Here is a 21,815-nt window from a genome sequence, read left to right as displayed (position 1 = left end):
AAACACATAATCATAAATTCCTCTGAAAACTATTTAGTAAACCAATAAATATTTTGATGTGAAGACAGAGTGGTCCAAGGACTGGTGTTTGAGAATCAACAAAGTAGGTAAAGAACATGATGTCTGGAATTAAAATCATCTAGGTCTTAATTCTAACCCGTTACCTATTATCTATGCAACCCTAATCTAAGTATATAAACTCAACTCTAAAATATAGATAATAATACATACCTGGCTTATTGTAATGATTAAATGAAAATATATATATACTTCTGAGCTATTATTCATTAATAACTATAATTATGACACATATTTTTGACTTGTATCACCCCTCTTAATTATATAACTCTTCTTTAGGAAAAATAGTGTGAAAATATTTTATTCTACTAGGAAAATAACTCTCTGACTTTCTGAAAATGCCAGTATGAAATCCTTCAAGCCACAGAAGGACATGTCAGGATATGTGTTAATTACTTATTTTCTTGTACCCCTCAGACAGTAATTTTCTTTCTGCTAATATTTATTGTACTCCAATATATCAAAGATCTTTGGGTCCATCTATTTCCTTTTATTTTTCCCAAAGACTCTGTGGCCACAGCAGTAATCAAACCCACTAAGAGGGTCAGTAATGAATAAAATGTCACGTATCCAGCAGGAAACTACACACAAAGCAACCTCCTCCTTATCCTCTGCCAATATCCTGCCCCACATAGGCTGTGGATCTACTCCCATTGTGTTCCCAGAGCAACACAGTTCAGTTCAGCCCCCGGCCTTAAGTGCTCTGCCTCTGGCTCCTCTTTTTACGCCCATATTATTTTCTTAGAGGTGTCCTCCAATAGCTTTACTCTTTACTTATTAACACCCAGAGCTAAGATTTGATCCATTTAGGAATGAGGGAATGCCTGTAATATAAATTTATAAATATAAATATATTTAATTATTTATCGTGAATTTTTCACTATATTGCGGGATTTTGCGATACTTTATACATATGTTGTTAAAGTTACATAGGTTTAAGAGTGTAGAATATGTTTAAGAACATAAGTAGTGTTTATAAAAATGTGGAAAAGGTTAATAAGGGACTGGGAATGGTTTATGTGTGTAGGAAGGGTTTATAAAGCCTTAAAATATATATAAATACTAAAATAAATGTAAGGTTCCTACTTCACAGATTTTCACCTATCGTGGGGGAGTCTATAATGTAATACCCAGGATAAATGAGGGAATACTGTACTTTTCTGGGCTTCTAATATTTTGTTTGCAGCCTTTCTCAGAAAATTGTATAACTCCTTTCAGTATATTGTTAACAACAAACATCTATGACTTGTATACTTCTTTTGACTTTTCAACATCTTTTCACACCAATTTCATTTGATCCTCAGAGCCATCCTGCAATCTAGACTGGGAAGATGCTATCATACCTGAAGAGGAGGTGATTGAAACATAAATAACTTACCCAAGAGCACAGTGTGTGAAAATCTGAGTTGGGTTGCCTCTGCCAATGAGAGTCTTTTCTAACATATTATAATTGTCTTAATAAAAGAGTATCTGATCAATAATGGACAGAGATATTTCATAACATGCCTGGAATGTTTCATATATGGTGAGTTTTGATAGCACACAGTTTCTAAGTATTTGACTTTATAATCTCAAGTTGCATGTAAAGGTAGTAAACAGATTGCAGCAGGAAAATAATAATTTTGATTGTTGTCATGAGAACTGTATACTGTTGAAAATAGTTGTGATTAATTGCATAACCTTATACACCATGTGATTTTGTGGTTTATAACAATAAAAATATATTTGTTCTTTGTCCCCGTTTCTGGCACAGAACTAATAAAATTTTTGAAATTCCCTAAGTAATGAGAATGACTGAGTGTATTTGTTATGTTAATCAGGTGACTTTTGGACCTTACCTAAATATGAGGTCTGGTTGCCAGTGGAACCAACTTTGTGATTAGAGGATTGGAACTTCTAGTTATACCAAGACCTTTGGAGAGGGGAGAGAAGCTAGAGATTGAATTCAATCACCAATGGCCAATAATTTAATGAATCTTGCCTATGTAGTGAAACTTCTATTAAAACCCAAAAGATAGGGAGTTCCAAGAGCTTCTGAGTTGGTGAACACATGGTGTACCCAGAAGCATGAAAATTGGGCATTCTTTGTGTTCTTCGCTCATAGCTTGCCCTATGTATCTCTTCTATCTGGGTGTAATAAACTGGTTATCTAGTAAGTAAAGTGTTTCTCTGAGTTCTGCACAGGTAATAACCTGGGCTTGTGATTGGTATCTGAAGGCTTAGGATGGGGACAATCTTATAGGACTGAACTCTTAACCTGTAAGATCTGACACTATCTCCAGATAGACAGTGTCAGAATTGATTTGAATTGTATGACACACAGTTAGTGTCTAAGAATTCCTTGGTGGTATAGAAAACCCCTACACATATTGTAATTGGTGTCAAAATTTTACACCTACACATTTTAATAGTTGCAAAGAAGTTTCATATTTATTATTGTTTCAAAATAACCATAGTATTGTGAAGAAGGTAAAGGAATTATTGTTTCCATGACAAATGTTCAGTATATTTAGAGTAAATGAATGATTGTGAATGAGTGAAATTTTACCCCATTTTGATGACCTAACTGTTAAATTCTGGACCTCTTCCTTGAGGCCATTTTCTTTAGTGGAGAAATTCTTTATAATACCTAGACTCCTTTTACCTTAAACATAGTCATAATCTAAGTTAGGCATTTAACACTAATTTTTTATGACATTTTATAAGCCATTGCACCAAGAGTAAGACATAGTTTTGGTTTCCATCAGCTAGAAAGTTATATTCTAAGTAGAATACACTGAAGCAAATATGAAAGTGCAAAAAAAGAGAAAAAAACGCAGAGGCATGAAAGATATTGAGAACAATGAATTTTTGAAATACGGGAATGTCCAGTGGTTTTGTTTAGCACTAGGAATCATTATTTTCATGTAGAATCCTGAAAAATTAGAATGTCCATCAATGGTTAACACAGAAAAGATGTGAAAAAAGATGTGGTAAGCAGCCAACAGATCTCTACACAATTTGAGGAAAACTTGGAGCTACTTAAATAACAATAGAAAAACTAGAGGTGGAGAAATGGAGGAAACCAAAGTAAGAATAAGTTGCTGTGTGAGCTCTGAAAGAATAGAGAGAGGAGCTCAGTGGACCTTTTCCCATCAAAATGGTCCCAAACAGCAATTGAGGTCCCGCCACCTACTGCCACCTCCAAGGCAAAATTCCAGAGACAAAGGTTTGATGATAAAGGAAAGGAGTCTATTCAAAAGCTTCACAATTTTGGAGTAACAGCTTCCCATATGCATTAATCACTTAAGCCTATCAATTAAGGCTAAGCTCTTGTAAGTTTTTAGTTATCTTATTTCTATAGGGTTAGTTTACAAACTAAAACAATATAGGATACAAAAGTTACACAATTTTGAAAAAATGGCAGGCTTTTGCCTCAGAGGTCAGCCCAAAGGAGAATAACTCTGCCACCCTCTGCCAGGTCAGCCTGACCTTAGGCTGTCCCCAGAGTTTCTTCCCATCCAAAATATTATCCATAGGGAAATGCAGGCAGCTTCAGCTTGATCATCCAGGTATCTTAGAGGAAGAAGAGACCCCAAGAGCCAGAGAGAGCCTATGCCTGTCCAAGAGCCGAGAGCACTTCAAGTCTTCTCACCTATAATTCCATGCACTCTGGAGGCATTCAGCTTCTCAGCCAATCCTGACCTAGATTGTTTAGCATTGCCTCAGAAAACTCCTACAGTGCCTCCCTGCTTTTCCACAGTGATCTGATCAGATCAAAAACAATTCAAGCCTTCCTAGGCTCTATGCCTATTTACTTCAATATGAGGTGACTTTGGTCAACTGGTCAAAGATATTTTCTCCTGTTATCAGAAATACTGGGCTTTAATTATCAAAAATAATTTTACCAGAAACAATTTTTATTAATGCTAAATTCTTCTAATAAACACTTCACCAAACTTACCCATAAAAGTTTTATTTTTTCTGATACTTTAAAAATCTTTTTTAAAATTATTGTTTATTCTATTACATTTGTCCCAATATTTTTCCCTTTGCCCACCTCTGCCCAACCCAACCACAGCTCCCAAGTTATGCCCACACTGATGTCCATGTACAACTGTCATTAATACATGTTCTTTGACTAGCCTCTTCCCCTTCTTTCAAACATTCCCTCCTTCTCCCATCCATCTGGCAGCTGTCAGTCTGTTCCATGTTTCTATATCTCTAGTTCCGTTTTACTTGTTAGTTTATTTTTGTTCATTATATTCCTCTTATAAGTGAGATTACATGGTATTTGTTTTTCACCAACTGGCTTATTTCACTCAGCATAATAGTCTCCAGTTCCATGCATGCTGTCACAAATGATAGGAATGCCTTCTTTCTTTCTTCTGTGTAGCATTCTGTTGTGTAAATGTACCAAACTTTCTTTTTTATTTTTTTTACACAAAACAGACTTTATTGTTGCATTATTTTTTTTCTTTTTTTATTTTAATTTTATCATTTTTATATTACAGTTGTCCCATTTTTCCCCCTATTACTCCCCCACCACCCAGCCCACCACTTCTCCCACAGTCAGTCCCTGCCCATTCTCCATGTTCATGGGTTATTTATACTAGTACCTTTATTAAACCCTTCCCCTACTTACCCCCCTTCTATTCCTCTTCCGCATCCCCCCTGATAACTGTTATTCTGTTCCTTGTTCAGTTTTGTTCATTTGTTTGTGTTGTTCATTAGTCTCTTGTATTAGGTGATATCATATGGTATTTTTCTTTAATGCCTGGCTTATTTAACTAAGCATATGTCTCTCTAGATCCATCCATGTTGCCACAAATGGCAGGAGTTCCTTTTTTCTTTCTGCTGCATAGTATTCCATTGTGTAAATGTACCACAGTTTTTTAATCCACTCATCTACAGATGGGCACTTAGGCTGTTTCCAGCACTTGACTGTTGTAAATAATGCTGCTATGAACATAGGCGTGCATAGGTCCTTTTGAATTGGAGTTTCAGGATTCTTCGGGTATAATCCTAACAGTGGAATTGCTGGGTCAAAAGGCAGTTCCATTTTTAGTTTTTTTAGGAAATTCCATAATGTTTTCCATAGTGGCTGACAAGTCAACAGTGCACAGGGTTCCCTTTTTTCCAAATTCTTACCAGCATTTGTTGTTTGTTGATTTGTTGATGATGGCCATCCTGACTGGTGTAAAGTGGTATCTCATTGTGGTTTTTATTTGCATCTCTTTAATGGATAGTGATGTTGAGCATTCTTTCATATGCCTATGGACCCTCTATATACCCTCCATGAAGTGTTTGTTCAGGTTCTTTGCCCATTTTTTATTTCGGTTCTCTGTCTCCTTGGTGTAGAGGCATGTAAGTTCTTTTTATATTTTGGAGATCAATCCCTTGTCTGAGGTATCATTGGCAAATATACTTTTCCATATGGTTGGTTCCATTTTCATCTTGCTGATGTTTTCTTTTGCTGAGCAGGAACTCTTTATTTTGATGTAGCCCCATTTGTTTATTTTTTTCTTTATTTCCCTTGCCTTAGGAGATGTATTGGTGAAAATATTGCTGCATGGGATATTTGAAATTGTCTTACCTATGTTTTACTCTAGAACTTTCATGGTGTCACAGCTTACATTTAAGTCTTTGATCCATCTTGAGTTTATTCTCATGTGTGGTGTAAGTTGGTGGTCTAGTTTCACTTTTTTGCATGTCCCTGTCCAGTAATCCCAGCACCGTTTGTTGAAGGGGCTCTTCTAACTCCATTTTATAATCATTTCCACTTGGTAGAATATTAGTTGACCATATAGACCAGGGTTTATTTCTGGGCTCTCTATTCTGTTTCATTGATCTATATGTCTGTTCTTATGCCAGTACCAGGCTGTTTTGACTACAGTGGTTTTATAGCGTAGTTTCATGTCAAGTACTGTGATTCAGCCTACTGTGTTCTTCTTCCTCAAGATTGCTGTGCCTATTAGGGGTCTTTTATGGTTCCATATAAATTTTTGAACTATTTGCTCTAGGTCTATGAAATATGTCCCTGGTATTTTAATAGGGATTGTGTTGAAAATGTAAATCACTTTGAGTAGCATGGACATTTTAATGATGTTGATTATTCCCATCTGTAAACATGGTATATGATTCAATTTATTTGTATCTTCCTTAATTTCTTTCTTCAGTGTTATGTAGATTTCCAAGTACAGGTCTTTTATCTCTTTGGTTAAGTTTACTCTTAGGTACTTTATTTTTCTTTTGCTATAGTAAATGGTAGTTTTCTTCTCATTTCTAACTCTGATATTTTATTGTTGGTGTACAGAAATGTCTTTGATTTCTGAATACCGACTTTGTACTGTGCTATTTTGCCAAGTTCACTTATTAGGTTGAGTAGTTTTTTAGTGGAGTCTGTAGGGTTTTCCATGTATACAATAATGTCATCTGCAAATAATGACAGTTTTACTTCCTCTTTTCCACTTGGATGCCTTTTATTTTGTTTTCTTATCTGATTGCTGTGGCTAGAATTTCTAAGACTATGTTGAATAGGAGTGGAGAGAGTGGACAGCCTTGACTTGTTCCTGATCTAAGGGAAATGCTTTCAGTTTTTGTCCGTTGAGTATGATGTTGGCTTCAGGTTTTTCATATATAGCCTTTATTATGTTGAGGTATTCTCCGTCTATTCACATTTTACTGAGTGTTTTCATCATAAATTGGTGTTGTACTTTATCAGATGCTTTTTCAGCATCTATTGATATGATCATGTGATTTTGTCTTTCATTTAGTTTCTGTGGTGTATTACATTTATAGATTTGTGAATATTAAACCATCCTTGCATACCTGGTATGAATCCTACCTGATTGTGGTGCATGATCTTTCTAATGTGTTGCTGGATCCGGTTTTTCAATGTTTTGTTGAGGATTTTAGCATCTATGTTCATCACTGATATTTGCCTGTAGTTTTCTTTCTTTGTTGTGTTTTGACCTGGTTTTGGAATTAGGGTAATACTGGCCACATAGAAAGAGTTTGGGAGTCTTCTCTCTTCTTGGATTTTCTGGAATAGTTTGAGAAGGGTAGGCATTATTGTTCCCTAAATGTTTTGTAAAATTCATCTGTGAAGCTAACCAGTCCAGGGCTTTTGTGTTCCAGGAATTTTTTGAATTACTGTATCAGTTTCACTCTTTGTTATTAGTATGTTCAGGCTTTCTACTTTTTGATACAGTTTTTGAATATTATGTGTTTAGATATTTGCCCATTTCATCTAGGTTATCAACTTTCTTGCTATATAATTGTTTGTAGGAATTTCTTACAATCCTTCATATTTCTGTGGTGTCAGTTGTGATTTCTCCTCTTTCATTTCTGATTTTGTTTATTTGGGTCTTTTCTCTTTTTTTCTTGATGAGCCTAGATAAAGACTTGGCAATTTTGTTTATCTTTTCAAAGAACCAGCTCCTACATTTGTTGATCTTCTGAATTATTTGTTTAATCTTAATGTCATTTAATTCTGCTCTGATCTTATTTATTTCCTTCCTTCTACTTGCTCTGGGCTTTGTTTGTTGTTGTTGTTCTAGTTCTTGTAGCTGTAGGGTTAGATGTTTTATTTGAGATTCTTCTATCATTTTTAGATAAGCCTATATTGCTATGAACTTTCCTTTCAGGATTGATTTTGCTGTGTCCCATAGGTTTTGGGCTGTTGTGTGTTCATTATTATTTGTTTCCAGAAACTGCTTGATTTCTTCATTGATGTCATTGTTAACCCATTCATTATTTAATAGCATGTTATTCATTCTCCATGAATTTGAAAATCTTTGATTTTTTTCCTTGAGGTTGATTTCTAGTGTCAAGGCATTGTGATCTGAGAGAATGCTTGATATAATTTCATTTTTATTGAATTGGTTCAGGCATGTTTTGTGTCCTACCATTTGGTCTATCTTTGAAAATGTTCCATGTGAACTTGAAAAGAATATATATTTTGTTTCTTTTTGGTAAAAGTTCTATATATATATCAATTAAGTCCACTTTTCTAGAATGTTGTTCAATGTCTCAATATCCTTGGTGTTTCTTTGTTTCAAAGATCTGTCCATTGTTGACAATGGGGTGTTAAAGTCCCCAACTATGAGTGTGTTGCTGTTGATATCCTTCTTGTAGTCCTCCAAGATTTACTTATATATTTGGGTGCTCCTATGTTTGGTATATATATGTGTACAAGGGTTACATCTTCCTGATGGATTGTTCCCTTAAGTATTATGTAATGTCCTTCTTTGTCTCTTTTTATGGCCTTTGTGTGAAATCTGTTTTGTCTGATATAAGTATTGCTACCCCAGCTTTTTTTTCGTGTCCATTTGCTTGAAATACTTTTTTCCATTCCTTCACTTTCAGTCTGTCTTTTGTTTTGAGTTGTGTCTCTTGTAGACAGTATATATGTGGGTCATGTTTTCATATCCATTCAGCTACCCTATGTTTCTTGACTGGAGCATTTAAGGTTATTATTGACAGGTATTTATTCATTTCCTTTTGTACCTGTGTTCCTCTCCCTCTCTCCTTTTCTTCTTTTTCTTAAAGCATCTCTTTAGCATGTCTTGCAGTGCTGGTTTGGTGAAGATATGTTCTTTTAGTCTTCCTTTGTCTGGGAAACTTCTTATTTCCCTTTTCATTTTGAAAGCAAGCCTTGCTGGGTAGAGTGTTCTTGATTGTAGGCCATTGTTTTTCATTACTTGAAATACTTTTTGTCATTTCCTTCTGGCTTGTAGTGTTTCTTTAGAGAAATCAGTTTATAGTCTTATCAAAGATCCCTTGTATGTTATTTGCTGTTTTTCTCTTGCTGCCTTTAGAATTCTCTCTTTCTTTGAATGTTGCCATTTTAATTATGATGTGCCTTGGAGTGGGCCTTATTGGGCCCCCCTGTACTTCCTGAACTTGCATGACTTTTTCTCTCATCAAGTTAGGAAAGTTTTCTGTCATTACTTTTTCAACCAGGTTTTCTATTCCATGCTTTTCTTCTTCTTCTCTTCTTTTATCCCTATGATACAGATATTTTTTTCATTTCATGTTGTCCTGGAGTTCTCTTAAACCCTCTTCATTCTTTTTGAATCTTTTTTCATTCTGTTGCACTATTTGCATTTTTTTCTATGTTGTCTTCTAACTTACTGACCCAATTCTCTTCTTTGCTTGGCCTGCTTTTGATTGCTCTTACTGTGTTCTTCAATTGAGAAATTGTATTTTTATTTCTTCCTGGTTCTTATTGATAGTTTCTATGTCCTTTTTAATGCTGGTGTAGTTTGAAGTAAGTTCTTCATAGCTTCCCTGGAGTTCTTTGTACTTTCCCTGTCATTCTTTGTAGTTCCCCTGGAGTTGGTTGTAATTTTCTCTGAGTTTGTCAAGTTCATTGAGCTTCCTTATAACCACTTTTTTGAATTCCATGTCTGATAGTTTGCTTACCTCTGTTTCATCTAGCACTCTTTCTGGGGATTCTTATTTTCCTTTCACTGGGAGATTTTTTTCTGTGTCTCCCCATGTTGGATGCTTCTTCTTGTTTGTTTTTGTTTCTCAGTTTTGTCTGCTTTCATTTTCCACCTTCAAAGTATGAGATTCTGTACAGGAGACCTGGAGGATTCAGTGGTGCAATCTCTTTGGTCTCCTGAGCTTGATGTTCTTGGGATGCCCTTTATGCCATTTGTTTAAGCTATCTGGTTGTATTTCAGTTACTCTTTGGTGGAATATTCCCTCTGGTTAGTTGATTGAGAGTCACTCTGCCCATCACATCTTGAGTTCTTTTGTGGAGATGCTTTGGGCACTGTCTTCTTTTTATGGATCCAACCCTGGTCAAAATTCCATGAATTTCAAATCTTCTTTTCTGGCTGACTGTCTGTAAGCAGATCTAGGTGGATTCTGAGGCTGCTGTTCTTTCACTAGTGAGCCTGCCACAGCTCTCTGCTGTGAGCTGCACTGAGCTAAGTCCCCCCTCACTCATCCTGTGGCACCCTTCAGCACTCCTCTGGCTTGTCTAGCAATGCTACCCTGCTGGCAAGCCAGTGTGCATGCCCATAGTCCCTGCCCAGCCTCAGGTCCTGTCTCCCCTTCTCCTCCAAAAACGTCTTTGTTTTGCCTCCAAGCTGCAGCACCAGCTTGCGTCCCTGCGTGACAGAGCCTTGTTGTGTGTGTGCATTCACCGAGTTGTCTGCCTGGGGTTCTTACCGAGTCTGAGGTACTGCCACAGCTTTCCCATACGGCCCCTCTCCATGGCTCAGTTCTGCATTTTTGCTTGGTGGAACCCTGGTGTGTGCACACATGTGCAGGAACAATGTTGCCTGCCCAGTGTCCCCATGAAGTCTGGGGTTTTGCTGCAGCTTTCCCATGTGGACCCCTCTCTGCAGCTCAGTTCTGTGTTTTTGCTTGGTGGAGCCTTGATGGGAGTGTCTCTGGGTGCATGCCAGTTCAGTGGGTCCCCACCAAGACTCGGTTCACACAGCTTCTCACAATCCAGGCTGTTCTCTGTCTTCCCATGCCTCTGGCTGTTTCAATCAAATCTTCTTGCTGATTCCCTCCAGGACTTTGCTTGTCAGGGGGCCTAAGACAGGGGAAAGTTTCCAAGCAAATCCTGCCTAATGAGCTGGTCAGCAGCTGCCCCTTTCGGGTGTGGTGCAACCGAGGCACTGTGCTAGGAAGTCCACCGACTCCACTTGGAGAGCGCAGGCCAAGCTTTCTGCCCTCTTTCATGCTGCTCCCACACCCCCGCACCTGTTCACCCTAACTGAAATCTGCACTCACTCACTCCACTCCATGTATGTATTCCAAGTCCTTCCACAATGGGAGCAAGGAGACAACACTGCAGCCTACTCTGCTGCCATCTTTTTTCTCTCCCAAAATTTTTTAATACACTAATCTACTAATGGGCACATATGCTGTTTCCAGTACTTGGTTACTGTAACTAGCATTGCTATGAACATAGGGGTGCATAAGTTCTTTTGAATTGAGGTTTCAGGATTCTTCAGGAATAATCCTAGCAGTGGAATTGCTGGTTCTAAAGGCAGTTCCATTTTCAGTTTTTTGAAAAAATTCCATACCATTTCTCACATTGATTGTACCAGCCTGCATTCCCACCAACAGTGCACTAAGGTTCCCTTTTCTCCACATCCTCATCAGCATTTGTTGTTTGTTGACTTTTTAAATATGCTTTATTGATTATACTGTTACAGTTGTCCCAATTTCTTTTCCCTTTGCTACCCTCCACCCAGTGACCCCCCCCCCCCGCCCATGAGGTGTCCCCCCTTCTTAATCCATGTCCATTGGTTGTGCATATAGTTCTTCTCAACATCTTCCTGTGTACTCCACTCCTTCCTACTATGCTTCCTAATTCCTGGACCATCTCCTTCTCTTTCCTCTCTTCCCTCTCCCTGCTGACCTCCCCCTAATATATTCCCAATACCTATAATTCTTTTCCCAGTCTTGTTGCCTACTTAGTCTTTGTTTTGATTCTGTAGCTTCTGTTGATGGTTGTTGTGATACAGTTTTCATTTTAATGTTTATAGTTTTGATCTTCCTTCTCCTAAACAAATCCCTTTAACATTTAATATAACAGTGGTTTGGATCTAATGAACTTCTTCAGCTTTAGTTTCTCCTGGGAGCGCTTTCTCTGCCCTTCTATTCTGAATGACAGCTTCACTAGATAGAGTAATCGTGATTGTAGGTTTTTGCTTTTCATTACTTTGAATATTTCTTGCCAGTCCCTTCTGGCCTGCAGAGTTTCTTCTGAGAAATCAGATGATAGTCTTATTGGGACCCCTTTGTACATAATCTTCTTCTTCTCTTTTGCTGCTTTTAAGATTCTCTCTTTATCTTTAATTTTTGACATAATGATTATAATATGTGTTGGTGTGGTTCTCCCAGGGTCCAGTTTTTTTGGAACTCTCTGTGCTTCCTGGGCCTGTAAGTCTATTTCCTTCTCCAAGTTAGGGAAGTTCTGTTTTATTATTTTGTCACATAATTTTTCCATTTTTAGTTCTTCTTCACTTTCTGACCACCTTATTTGGATGTTGGCCTGCTTATAGCTGTCCAAGAGGTTTCTGAGCCTCTCCTCATTTTCCTTACTTTTCATTTTCTTTTTCTGCACTGGTTGACTGTTCCTACCCTACGTTCTGATTTGTTGATTTGATACCTGGTTTCTTTCCCTCATCACTAGTTTTGTATGTGTTTTCATTCATTTCAGCAGGACTAGCCTTCGTTCCTTCCCTGTCTTGTTTAAGATCTGCTGTGATGTCTGTAAGCTTTCTTATAACCAAAGCTCTGAAGTGTGTTTCAGAAATATTTTCTATCTGCTGATCTGTTAGATAAGATATTTGCTGGTTGCTCAGCTGTGTCACTGGGATCTCTATCATGATCTCTGCCATCCTGACAGTTTTGTGTTTACCTTTGTTTCCTAGGCAGGGCTGTCACACTTCCTATGCTACAGGGGGCAGAGCCCTGTGTACTCATCACTACCGGGCACCCCTTCTCACCACACTGTGGTGTTTTGTGTGGGGTTGGGGGTCCAAGATGGGTTCTTACCATCTACTCTGCACTGAAATACTGGGAGCTTTTTCTCCATCCCCATCCCCTGCAGACTTCACAGTCCGAGGTAATGGGGGTCTGCTTTTCCTGGCTTTGGAATCATGAGCCAAGAGGTCTGGTCTGCAGCTGAGGGTGCTCCCCAGGTGTTTCTCGCCTCTTTAAATACAAGTGTCTTTGCTTACCGCTGTCCCACTGCCATCATCGCATCTGCTGCCACCAGCACAGCTTGACCTCTCTGTCCTGGCTTCGCCCCTCCTACCTGTCCAGATGAGCATGACTTGTTTATACCTTCATATGATGGACTTTCATGTAGCTTTATTTTGTGGAACTTCTGGTTATTTCTGGTTTTGCTGTAGATGTATTCCTTCTTGTTATGGAGGGAGATGGAGCATGTCAGTCTAGGCCTCTATCTTGGGCAGAAGTCCTATTGATTTGTTAATGATGGCCATTCTGACAGGTGTGAGATGGTATCCCACTGTGTTTTTAATTTGCACCTCTGGTGGCTAGTGATGTTGGGCATCTTTTCATATGCCTCTGGGCCATATATATGTCCTCCTTGGACAGTGTCTGTTCGTGTCCTTTGCCCATTTTTTGATTAGATTGTTTGCCTTCCTGGTGTTGAGTCATATCAGTCCCTTATATATTTTGGAGATTAAACCCTTGTCTGATGTATGATTGGCAAATATGCTCTCTTATACAGTCAGTTCCCTTTTCATTTTGATAATGGTTTCATTAGCCAAGCAGAAACTTTTTAATTTTATGTAGTCCCATTTGTTTAATTTTCACTTATTTCTCTTGCCTTAGGAAATATATCGGCAAATATACTGATACGTGAGATATCTGAAGTTTTTCTGCCTATGTTTTCTGCTAGAACTTTATGGTGTCATGACATATATTTAGGTATTTTATCCATTTTGAGTTTATTCTGGAGTATGGTGTAAATTGGTAGTCTAGTTTCATTTTTTTCTTTTTTGCATGTACTAATCCAGTCCTCCAAACACCATTTATTGAAGAGACTATCCTTACTCCATTGTATGTTTGTATCCCGTTCGTCAAATATAAATTGACCATAGAAACATGGATTAATTTCTGGGCTCTCTAATCAGTTCCATTGATCTCTGCATCTGTTCTCGTGACAGTACCAGACTTTTTTGATTACAATAGACTTTAGTATAGCTTTATATCAGGTCTTGTGATGCCTCTAGCTATGCTCTTCTTTCTCAGGATTGCTGAGGCTATTGGGGTCTTTTTTTGGTTCCATATACATTTTTGCAATATTTGTTCTAGGCTTGTGAACATGTCATTGGTATTTTAATAGGAATTATATTGAATCTATAGATTGCTTTGGGTACAATGGAATTTTAATAATATTAATTCTTTCAATTTATGAGTACAGTATATTATTCGATCTATTTGTATCTTCCTCAATTTCTTTCTTCTGTGTTCTATAGTTTTCCGAGTACAGGTCTTTCAACTCCTTGGTTAAATTTATTCCTAGGTTCTTTATTTTTCTTGTTGCTATGGTAAATCAGATTTTTTTTTTTAGTTTCTCTTTCTGAATGATTCATTTTGGTGTACAAAAATGCCAACAATTTCTGAATATTGACTGTATCCTGCTATTTTGACATATTCACTTACTAGATGTAGTAGATTTTTGGTTGAGACTATAGAGTTTTCTATGCACATTATTATGCCATCTGAAAATAACCACAATTTTACTCCCTCCTTTCCTAATTGGATGCTTTTTATTTCTTTTTCTTGTCTGATGGCTATTGCTAAAACTTACAGTACTACACTGAATAAGAGTGGTGAAAGTGGACACCCTTTTCTTGTTTCTGATATTAATGGAAAAGCTTTTAGGTTTTGCCAATTGACTATGATGTTGGTTGCAGGTGTTTTATATATGGTCTTTTTTTATGTTGAGTATGCCCCATCCATTTCCACTCTGCTGAGTTTTTTTTTTTTTATCATAAATGGGTTTTGTATTTTATCAAATGCTTTTTCTGCATCTATTGATATGATTGTGTGACTTTTGTGTGTGTGACTTTTTCATTTTGTTTATGTGGTCTATTATTTATTGATTTGCAAATATTGCACCATCCTTGCATCCCTGCAATAAATTCCACTTGATTATTGGGTATGATCTTTTTAATGTATTGCTAGATCTGGAGTGCCAATATTTTGTTGAGGTTTAGCATCTATGTTCATGAGAGATATTGGCCCGTATCTTTTCTTGTATATTTACCTGGGTTTGGAATTAAGATAATAATGGACTCATAAAAAGAGTTGGAGAGTCCTCCTTCTTCTTGGATTATTTTGGAATAGTTTGTGAAGGACAGGAGTTTGTTCTTCTATGAATGTTTGTTAAAATTCACCTGTGAAGCCGTCTGGTCTAGGGCTTTTGTGTGCCAGGAGTTTTTTGATTACTGCTTCCATTTCACTAGTTGATACAAGTCTATTCAAGCTTTCTGCCTCTTCTTGAATCATTTTTGGAAGATTTTATTTTTCTAGGTATTTATCTATTTTGCCCAGATTGTCCAATCTCTTGGCATATAGTTGTTCATAGTAAATTATAACAATCCTTTGTATTTCTGTGATATCAGTTATTATTTATTCTCTTACTTTTCTTATTTTATTTATTTGGGTATTCTCTCTTTTTCTTTTTTTAAATTTAATCTTGCCCTAGCTGGTGTGACTCAGTGGATTGAGCACCAGCCTGCAAACCAAAGAGTCACTGGTTCTAGTTCCAGTCAGGGCAAATGGCTGGGTTGAGGGCCAGGTCCTCACTTGGGTGCATGTGAGAGGCAAGTACACATTGATGTTTCTCTGTTTTTCTCTATTCCTTCCCCTCTCTCTAAAAATAAATAATAAATAAAATCATTTAAAATTTTTAATTTTTATTGTATTTCTTTACATTACTTTTTAGTCTCCTTATACCGCCCCCCTCCAACAATCAGTATTGTCCATGTCCATGAACACTTTTTCCTTTTTGTTCAATCCCTTTACCCACTAACCTTCCCCAAACACTAGCTCTAAGTCTGCTCTCTCTCTCTCTCTCTGAGTTCATCCCCATTTTACTTGTTAGTTCAGTTTGTTCAGTAGATTCCACATATGAGTGAAATTATATGGTATTTGTCTTTCTCTGACTGGCTTATTTTATATAACATAAAGTTCTCCAGGTCCATCCATACTGTTGCAAAATGTAAAAGTTTTCTTCCTTTTTACAGCTGAGTAGTATTCCATTGTGAGTCTGGTTAAAGATTTGTCAATGTTGTTTATCTTTCCAAAGAACCAGCCCCTGAATTCATTGATCCTTTAAATTGTTTTCTTTTTTTAGTCATGTCTTCTTTAATCTCTATGTTATTTAATTCTGCTCTGATATTGATTATTACTTTCCTTATATTTGCTCTGAGCTTTGTTTGTTGTTGTTCCTCTAGTTATGTTAAATGTCAGGTTAGGTTGTTTATTTGAGATTTTTTAATCTTCTTTAGGTAGCGCTGTACTGATGTGAACTTCCCTCTCAGGACTGCCCTCACTATGTCACATAGGTTTTGAGATTTCATATGTTCATTTTAATTTATTTTCAGAAAAATTTTGTATTCTTCTTTGATATCTTTGTTAACCCATTCATTATTTAATAACATGTTGTTTAGTCACCATATATTTGAATTTTTTGGAGTTTCTTCCTTGAGGTTGGTTTCTAGCTTCAAGCTGTTGTGATCCAAGAAGATGTTTGATATGATTTCAATTTTCTTGAATTCGCTGAGGCTTATTTTGTATAATACCACATGGTTAATCTTTGAAAATGATCCATGTACATTTGAAAAGAATATATATTTTGCTTGCTTCATTGGAGTAAAATGCTCTGTAAATAACAATAAAGTGCATTGGATCTAGAGTGTTGTTCAATGCTACAATATCCTTGTTGATTTTTTGTTTGGATGATCTATTCATTATTGACAGTAAGGTGTTAAAATCCCTTGCAAAGATTGTATTGCTGTTTATATCTTTCTTAAAGTCCTCCAAATTTTTCCATATATATATATATATATATATATATATATATATATATATATACTCTGATGTTGAGTGCTTTTATATTTATCATGGTTATAGTCTATGTTGGACTGCTCCTTTAAGTATTATGTAGTGACCTTCTTTGTCTTTTTTTATGGCCTTTGTTTTAAAGTCTATTTTGTCTGATATAATTATTGCTACCCATGCTTCTTTTCATGTCCATTTACTTGGATATTTTTTTCCATCACTTCACTTTCAGCCTGTGCAGATCTTTTGTTCTGATTTGGATCTCTTGTAGGCAGTATATATGTAGGTCATATTGTCTTATTCATTCAGCTACCTTATGTTTCTTGATGGGAGCATTTAATCAATTTGCATTTAAGGTTATGAATGACAGGTATTCATCCATTGCCATTTTTCTTTTTGTACCTGTGTTCCTCTCTCTGTGTGTGTCTATTTCTCTGTCTCTCTCTCTCCATCTTCTTAAAGCTGTTCCTTTAGCATCTCTTGCAATGCTTGTTTGTTGGGGAAGTGCTCTTTTGGCCTTCCCCCCCCCCCATCTGGGAATCTCCTTATTTCACCTTCCATTTTAAATAAGAGCATTGCTGGGTAGAATAGTCTTGGTTGCAGGTACTTTCTTTTCATTATTTGGAATATTTCATGCCATTCTTCTCTGGCTTGTAGTATTTCTTTGGAGAAATCAGCTAATAGCCTTATCAAAGCTCCCTTGCATGTTACTATGTTACTAGCTGTTTCTGTCTTGCTGCATTTAAGATTTTCTCTTTGTCTTTAAGTTTTGACATTTTAATTATGATATGGGTCTCTTTGGGTTTATCTTGATTGGAACCCTCTGTGCTTCCTAAACTTGCATGACTTTTTTCTTCACCAAGTTACAGAATTTTTCTGTCATTATTTTTTCAAACAGTTTTTCTATTCTTTACTCCTTTTCCTTTCCTTCTAGTATTCTTATGTTTTGAATATTTTTATAGTTAATGTTGTTTTGCAGCTCCCTTTATTTTCACTCTTTTTAACTCTTTTTATTTTGTTGCCCTAATGGGGTTGTTTTTTCTACCTTGTTTTGCAACTTGCTGATTTGATCCTCTGCTTTCTCTAGCCTGCTTTTAATTCCTTCTAGTGTATTCTTCATTTCAGATATTATATTCTTCATTTCCTCCTGTTTCTTATTCATAGTTTATATGTTCTTTTTCAGGCTGATGTATTTCCCATTAAGTTCCTTGTAACTCCCATAAAGTTCCTTGTAATTCTCACTGTCTTCTTTTAGCATCCTTTTAGTCATTTCTTTAATCTCTGTGTCTGATAAATTGCTTGCCTTAATTTCATTTAGCACTTTTTAGGGGGATTCCTCCTTTTCTTTTGATTGGGGGTTATTTTTTCATCACTCCATTTTAGGTGACTCTTTTTTGTTTGCTTTTGCATATTAGATTGATCTGTTTTTGTGAGAAGTGCTCACAATAAAAACCGGGACACAGAACTTGAGCAGCAAAGTGAGGGGTTTATTCATGAGACTGCAGAGTTGGGCACACCACCAGCCAGGAGAATGTGCGCACGAAGTAGACAAAGAAAACTGGTTTTATATTAATGCAATTAACTCCCCTCCCTAACACGATTAGCTCCCCCTCTCCTCTCCTTCTCCCCTGTTTCTCCATTACTGGTTAATCCAGGTTCACAATCTAATGCAATTAACTACTTAACTCAAGGTGTGCTTAAGTAAGGGTAACCTAGTTATAGGTTTATCTCCAACTTATTTGCAAAGTTATCTAACTACATCTTCCCATGTCTCTGTGTTTGGTGACAACAGTTTTCTTCCTTTTGATCCCAGAGATATGTGTGAGGAGCTGCAGAATGTCATTTCCTCGCCCCTTTTTCATCATTCATCTGTTAATTATCTTCTACGGGTTTGAGAGTCACTGGCTTGTTTCTTTATCCTTAACACTTTGACTCCCTGTCTTTGTGAGATGGTATTCTGTGATTCAGAGGTGCAGTCTCCTTGATCTCCAGAGCTGGGTGCTTTAAGAATACCCCTTATGCAGTTTATGTGGGTTCTCTTATTATAATTGGGTTTTGGTTATTGTTGTCTCATTCATTGTTGGGTCCTCCTCTCTGGCTGGTGACTGAGCATCACAACTCCCACCACATCTTATATGCTATTGTACAGGTGCTTCCAGGACAAAACAAAACAACCCAGCAAACAAAACCCACACTAGTTAAAACAGCTACCAACCACAAATGCAATATTAACAACAAACGAGCAAAGATTAATAAAGGTGGAAAGAGAATGAGATGATTATATGAAAGGAAAAAAGAATATGAGGTGACTAACAAAAAGAAAAAATGATTTTGAGATGGTAGGGGGAGGAGAAATATTAAGAGTAAGAAACAGAAACAAGGTGAAGAAAGGGAGAAAATAAAATTTACAATGTAAATTTTAAAAGGAGGGGATAAGACAAAATGGAGTGAAAAAGAGGAAGTATATATATGAGGTTTGAAATGAAATAAAAATAGTGAAAAAATAGGAACAGAATTGAAGAAATGCAGCAGCAACTATAATATCAACACCATATGAGCATAGATTAATAAAGATGGAAAGAGAATAAAAATATTATAAGGAAGGGAAAAAAATGTGAGATGACTAATGGAAAGAAATATGGTTTTGAGAGCAAAGAGGGAGGAGAAATAGTAAAAGTGAGAAGTAGAAACATGTAGAAATGTCAAAAATAAAATTTAAAATGAAAATAAGAAAAGGAATAAAAAAGGCAAAATGGAATAAGAGAAAGGAAGAGTAAAATATTAAATTCAAGAGGAAATTAAAATAGTGAAATATTAGGAACAAAATTGAAGAAAATTTTTAAAATGTTAAAAAGCTATGCAGTAGAAAAAATAATACAAATAATGAAAAAGATCAAGGTGAAATTTGTCTCAGCGGTTGAGTGCCTACTGTCTTCTCCTTCTGGCTCCATCTAATAATGTGAGATGGTGTATCAGTCTAGCTTTAGGCATCCTGTTCAAAGCTCCAAGATATCCAGTCTGTGGCTGTCTCCTTCAGACTTGGCTGGTCCTTGTTGTTCTGCCCTGCTGTTTTTTTATCAGCACAATACACAAGGGTGGTTCATCTAATGTCCAATAGCAACACATGTACCACCTCCTTCTGTCTAGAGGGTACTTATAGTGAAATCAAGAGGGTGTGATCTCTGGATTTCCCCTGGGAATTGCTGTTCAGTCATCAGGGAAGATTGGTGGGTGTATTCCCCCACCCTGTGCCACACATCTTGGTTTGTCCCAGATTATTTCCACCAAAGTATCGTCGTCGGCAGCCGTCCGTCTCGAGAGACGATGGTGTAGCTTCTTAAGAGTCTATCTGCACCGCCGAGAATGGTTGTGCAGTCCGATTCGGGAGTGACACGGTATCTGTCTCCTCCCGTGTTGAATCGACATCTTGCGATGACGCTGGAGTGTCCTCTCCAGTGAAGCTGAAGCTACAGAGCCTGGGCAGGGTGATATGGAGGGTCTGCTGTTGCCCATGCAGCAGACCCCCCCTCTCTTTGCAGCTGAAGGGTCCAAGGGAAAGACGGAGTCAATACAGCTTGGCTTCAGGTGCGCCGCAGGAGTTGCCGGTGTTGACTACAACGTCAAACCGCCTTAGGGACTCCGGCTCCGGATTTTCTGTAGGTGTTTACTCCCTTAGCCTTTCCCCTGAAGAGGTATGCCGCAAGGCAGCGGAGGTTTTTTGGAGTCAGAGTTTTCCTTCTCTGATGTGCCCTGACTGGAAGATCGAACCAGCGACACTTAGCTCGCAGGCCGACGCTCAATCCACTGAGCCAAACCAGCCAGACAAAGTATAGTTTCTGATTAATTAGCTGTCCATTTCATGTGAGAGGCCAATATGTGTAAAAGGGTCAGCTCTTTCCTGCTTGGTGCTGGTGGCAGTTCTTTATAAGAGGTGAAGCTGGGTGGGACCCTGAATTCCCCTTGCTGCACCTATTTTTTAATCTCTCTGATCTATAGGTTTCAGTGAAATAGAGCCTGAGGAACTCATATAGTTTATCAGCATCTGATAAAATTTCAGAAAAGGTTCTTTTGAAAATTTTCTTTCTTTCCCCTGCTGATATGCACCCAGCAGGGGGTTCCTGAGACTGGCCTTAATGTTCTGCTGAGTTTGCAATCCTGTAGGTGGGGGTTGGGAATGCCTTCCTCTTTCTGGAGGTTGGTACTCCATGGTGTGGGAAGACTGGCCTGGATGCAAAGAATCTCAGATGATCAGCTCTTGCCAGTCTAGCTCCCAGCCCACTGCTCTTGAAGGAAACTCCATTCTGTGCAGCAACGCCCCCTTCCTTCTTCAGCAGCTATGCTGGATGGGGCCCCACAATCCTTTCACTGTGTAGCTTTCTTGTCTTCCTGTCCAGTTGGATTCAGTGAGAATGAACTGTGCTTTCAATCTGGTTTCTTAACTGGCACCAGGCTCCCTGCCCAGACTCCCTTCTTAGCCATGCTTCAGCTCCCCTTTTTAAAAGTATCTATGTGGTACCCACACTGCAGTGCTAGGTTTCTAACCAGTTCTCTGTACTCTCCTTCTCCTCATAAAGCAAAAGTCTCTCTTGGTCAGGACTGGCCACAGCCTGTTAGTGCCTCCGACAGTTTTAGAAGATAGAATTTCTCTCTGGAACTCTCCTTGTTGGTGCTGCAGCTATGTATGAACTACTTGCTGTGCAGCCTGAGTCTCTCAGACTCCATATATCCTCCCTAGTCTCTCCCAATTAGGTGGGTTGGGGGTTCTCTGTGCAAGACCTGGGTGCCTGTTCTGGGAAGTGAGGGAAAAACTAGACTGCATTTTCTGTTTGGTCTCTCCTCTGCTACAGGTGTCTTGCACAGGGTATTTTCCCTTCAACTTATAAAATCTCTTACTGGATAATGCAAAAATTCCTCTGTACTCCTTGTTTTCAAAAATTCTTATCACCAGAGATTCCATTGATTGTTCAGGTCACTTATTGGAAGATCGGCCAAAAATCCTGCTGGGGGCACAAGCAAGTGGGCTCAGCTTCTACTTACTTGGCAGTCATCTTCCAGTTTGTATAATAAATAACTTTAAAAAACAATTCAGAGCTTCCAGTCAAGATAGCAGTGTAAATAAGTGAGGTACTCACATCCTCCTCTCACTGACATCCAGGTTGTCCAGTGTCTGACATCAG

The sequence above is a fragment of the Furipterus horrens genome, unplaced genomic scaffold, assembly GCF_987537825.1.
Source record: "Furipterus horrens unplaced genomic scaffold, mFurHor1.1.pri manual_scaffold_7, whole genome shotgun sequence".
NCBI classification, from domain to species: domain Eukaryota; kingdom Metazoa; phylum Chordata; class Mammalia; order Chiroptera; family Furipteridae; genus Furipterus; species Furipterus horrens.
The sequence above is the reverse complement of the archived record's forward strand: the minus strand, read 5'-3'. Positions refer to the sequence as shown.